The sequence below is a fragment of the Dipodomys spectabilis genome, unplaced genomic scaffold, assembly GCF_019054845.1.
Source record: "Dipodomys spectabilis isolate Male_0828 unplaced genomic scaffold, ASM1905484v1 ptg000287l, whole genome shotgun sequence".
NCBI lineage: Eukaryota > Metazoa > Chordata > Mammalia > Rodentia > Heteromyidae > Dipodomys > Dipodomys spectabilis.
Window position 1 is genome coordinate 2,195,673 of NW_024870964.1, and position 4,756 is coordinate 2,200,428.

At 36.0% G+C, this 4,756-nt stretch overlaps 1 non-coding gene across 1 annotated transcript; it reads left to right on the plus strand.

Annotated features, from left to right (window-relative positions):
• Positions 1-299: 299 nt before the first annotated feature.
• Positions 300-406, plus strand: LOC122126656. The gene has a single exon (XR_006150989.1). It is a non-coding gene; the product is annotated as a U6 spliceosomal RNA (small nuclear RNA).
• The last annotated feature ends 4,350 nt before the right edge of the window (positions 407-4,756 follow it).

Consider the following 4,756-nt stretch of genomic DNA (forward strand, 5'->3'; position numbering starts at 1 on the left):
TCCTAAAATTAAATAGATATAAAACACTAAAATTTTTAACAACCCTTAACACTTGCTGCTGTGTTCATTATGACATGTGCCTTGTATAGAACAATTGAATTATTTCCCCTACACATCTCTTGAACCACAAATATCTGGAATTATTTTGTTTTTGACATGTCCATCTTGACATTATTCTTAAATGTGTGCTTATGTAAGAAGTACATGGTTCTAAAATTTCACAATTCTTCTAAACTTACTTTTTGTTGAATTGCCTAGTTTAAGAAAATCAATTACACTTTATATATAAAAAATATTCTGTGCTCAATTCAGCATCACATAAACTAACATTGTAATGATACTGAGAAGATTAGCATGGCCCCTGCGCAAGGATGACAGGCAAATTCCTGAAGCATTCCATAGTTTTACAACAATAGATGCTGGAGGGGATGTGGACAGAAGGGAACCTTACTGCATTCTTGATGGGAGTGTAAACTTTTTCAACCATTTTGGAGATTAGTATGGAGGTTCCTCAAATGACTCCACATAGATCTCCCCTATGATCCAGAAATCCCACTTTGGGGCATTTACCCAAATGATCACAAACAAGACCATCCTAAAACTACCAGCACAACTACATTTATTGCAGCATTATTTAAGATAACTAAGATATGGAACCAACCCCGATGCTCCTCAGCAGAAGAATGGATCAAGAGGATGTGGTTTATATAAACAATGGAATTCTATGCCTCCATCAGAAAGAATGGCATCACCCAATTTGTTAGAAATTGGAAAGATATGGAAAAAATATTAAGTGAAGTAAGCCAAATCCAAAAGAACACAGGTTCCATGGTTTCCCTAATTTTCAATAACTAATATATGTATAGTATAAGCAGAAAAGGTCAAAAGGTATGTCCATATGACCAGATAACATAATGTTACAGGAAATGAAACCCAAGATAGGGATACAAGAATTTTTCTCTTTTTTGCTATTGTTTCTAATGTACTTATAATGTGCAATGTGATTTTTGTGTCTTTTTATAGGTTCCTCCCCATGCTATAACAACTGTTTTCACTGTATTTGAAGTTGGTGCGCCTATATCTTGTATATATGCTCTTCTAATTTGGGGAGAGGAAGGAAAAAAACAAAATGCCTAAATAGGGATACAGGTTGACCCATTGTAACAATGAGATGCACAAGACACTATGCTGAAAAATGAACGTTACAATTTAGGCAGGGGAAGGGGGGAGCGGAGTGCACTTGTGGAGGTGCTAGGGAAGGAATGGTAGGGGAAAAATAAAGGAGGAGGTAACAATGCTTGTTAGGAATTGTTCTCATTACCTAGCTCATGTAAATATGACCCCTGTGTACAGTATTTTTACAATAAAAAGTATAAAACTTTTCTAAGAGGAGGAGTTTATTACCTTTATTTTGCTTATATAATATCGTTAACAAAGAAATTAATGCAAAACACTGATATGAAGATATTTAGAATGGATGTATGTGTGTATGTGTGTGTGTGCACACGCACGCAAGTAGCATGCGTGTACAGGAAATTGCATTTCTGTTGGCATGCTCAGAATTTGAAATCGCGGCTTCAAGGTCTTGCTAGGCCTTTCCTCTCTAGATTGGTGAGGTACTATTTAAGCTACATCTTCATTCTTGGCCCTATGCTAGTTCATTAAATTTTTGAAAAATTATATCATGAATTTATTTTGCCCTGATTGGGTTCCAAATGTCATCCACAGATCTCGGGCTCCTGAATAGATGTCCAGAGGAGTTAGGATTACAGGTGCGACCATCCAGCACAAGGTTTTCAGAATAATTTCAAAAGTAGAAGAAAATTTACTTCACAGGGTCCTGTTTTATCATCTCCTACTTTGAAAGCATTTTGGGTGATTGTATATGAATTTTTTAGGTTTTTGATTCTTAAAAGTCAGTTAATGATAATATTTAAAAGTTTTAGTACTTTTTAAAAAGGAAACTGGAAGTTTCCTCAATTTATAAGCTCAACTCTCTACATGATAACCCAATCTCACCAACACAGTCTGTGTTGAAGACAAAATGTAACAGAAAACAATCACCATGGACATTAATTGCTATGCTATTATTTCTTGGACAATATGAATATTGAATTGAGAGTGTAAGAGAATGGAGAGATTTTACCTACCTTTTGTGTACTGCTAAAAGGCTTTTGGAAATTTTGCCTCATTTCCTTTCTCACTGTATGTCTTTGGGTCATCTACTTAAGGCATTTAATTACAATTTTTCCCAACACTAAAATGGTAATAACATTAGCATTATAACAAATATTATCTTAAGAATTAAGGGAAATAAAACTTGTGAAGTACTTAACCTAAACTTCTGTGAAGGAGCTTTGAGTTTAGCCAGCAGGTTTTTTAAAATACTAAATAGAATGCAATAAGCACTACAAAAGCCATTACATGTAGTGAGAAACCAGAAGTAATGTTATCTATTGACCGTGTTCTGCTTCCAAGGAAACCAGGGTGATAACTTCTTATTCTGTAAATCAAACTGGTTATCTTATATCTTACGTCTAGGTAGTGTAAAAGTATCAGGGAAAGAATAATGAATGAATGTTGTAGACTGAGGTGAAGTCCATATGAAAATGTGAAAAACTGATAAAACATAAAAGTACCTTCGCGATATGTTGTGGTTTACATTTTAAGGAAGACCTAGAAGAATGAATTCTCTTTTTGATATCCTAGCATAGGACCTTAGAAGTAGGAACTCTTTCTTCCTTCTTGTAGAGGCATCATCAGATGAGAGGAACTGTATTTTTTTTGTTTGCTTCCTTCCATTTATTCTTCAGTTTGAAACCTGAACTACTTGAGCCTGAAAGAGAGCAAGGGAAATTAGACACATAGACTTTGGAAAGAACAATTAACGTAAAATAAATAAAATGCACATAGCCTTGTTAAAGGTCTAACTAAATTGAACTATATGGTTTCAAGCATTAACAGAAAATGATTTAAGCAATATCATTTTATTGAAAATTGAAAAATGTTAGGAGTGGCTTAATATTTTTCTATCTACTACCTTGAATTAATTATTGATTTTGTATAGAGAAATTAAAGATGAGATTAACAAGAAACTTGATTAAATTGGACAAAAGTTCTGAATAGACATCTTTTCCATAAAGCCCTGAAAATCGCCAGTGGGCTAACAAAGTTGTGTTTAATACAACTTCTATGCTGGCTTAATGGTTTGTGAACTGAAATCATTAGAGAAATGTAATTCAAAATTACTGTGATAAGGCGTTCCGGGAAGATGGCGGAGGAGAAGCTGGAGGCTAAACAAGCTCTCGCAGAGAAAGAAGTTTTATTTTATTTTTTTAAAATTAAAAATTTTTTTTTGTGAACATACTGTACAGAGGGGTTACAATTACATGGGCAGGATAATGCGTACATTTCTTATCAAGCATTACAGCCTCCTCCTTTGTTTACCCTTCACATCCCTTCCCAATCTCCCCCCTCGCCCCCCACCCAATCCTCCCTCCTCCCCCCCACGCCAATGTTGTAAAGCTCGTTTTCTACATGACAACTTGTACTTCTCATTGTTGCAACAGGTCCACCTGTATCCTTAAACGACTTGTTTTTCCCCATCTCCTCCACAAGTTATACTGACATCAAATATATTGAAATCAGGGGTTATAGTGTGGGGGAGGGACATACAAAGCAACAAAGAGATAATCTTATAAATGCATTAGAAACAAATGCATGAAATAAAAAAGCATTAAAATACATATCTAAGGGTTCATTTTCCTAACATCACATTATCTGACCTTTTCTGCTTGACTCATACATATACTAGATATTGCAAATAAGGGAAACCATGGGACCTATGTTTCATTGGGCCTGGCTTACTTCACTTAATATAATTTTTTCCAAGCCTTTCCATTTCCTAACAAATGGGGCAATGTCATTCTATCTGATGGAGGCATAGAATTCCATTGTGTATATATACCACATTTTCTTGATCCATTCATCTACTGAGGGGCATCTGGGTTGGTTCCATATCTTAGCTATGGTAAATAATGCTGCAATAAACATAGTTGTGCTGGTCGCTTTAGTGTGGTCTTGTTTTTAAACATTTGGGTAAATGCCCAAATGTGGGATTGCTGGGTCATAGGGGAGGTCTATGTGAAGTCTTTTCACGAACCTCCATACTGCTTTCCAAAGTAGTTGAACAAGTTTACACTCCCACCAACAATGCAGTAAGGTTCCCTTCTGTCCACATCCCCTCCTGCATCTGTTGTTGTTAGAGTTCTTGATTATAGCCATTCTAACTGGGATGAGGTGGTATCTCAATGTTGTTTTGATTTGCATTTCTTTTATGGCTAGGGAGATTGAGCATTTTTCTTCCTGTGTCAATTGGCCATCCTTCTTTCTTCTTCAGAGAAGTTTCTCTTCAAGTCTGTAGCCCACTTATTTATTGGGCAGTTGTTTCTTTGAGGATTTGTTGTTGGGGGATTTAATTTTTTGAGTTCCAAGTATATTTTAGATATGAGACCCTTGTCCATTGTATGGCTAGTGAAGATCTTCTCCCAATCAGTGGGCTTTCTATTGATCTTGCTAGCTATGTCCTTTGCCATGCAGAAGTTCTGCAACTTCATGCAATCCCATTTGTCCAACCTTTCTCTCTGGGAAGATGGAGGAGGAGAAGCTGGAATCTAAACAAGCTCTAGCATAGAAAGCAGTTTTAGAGTTCCAGTGAACAGTCCTAAGCCAGAGAATCACACCAAGTGTGCCATCA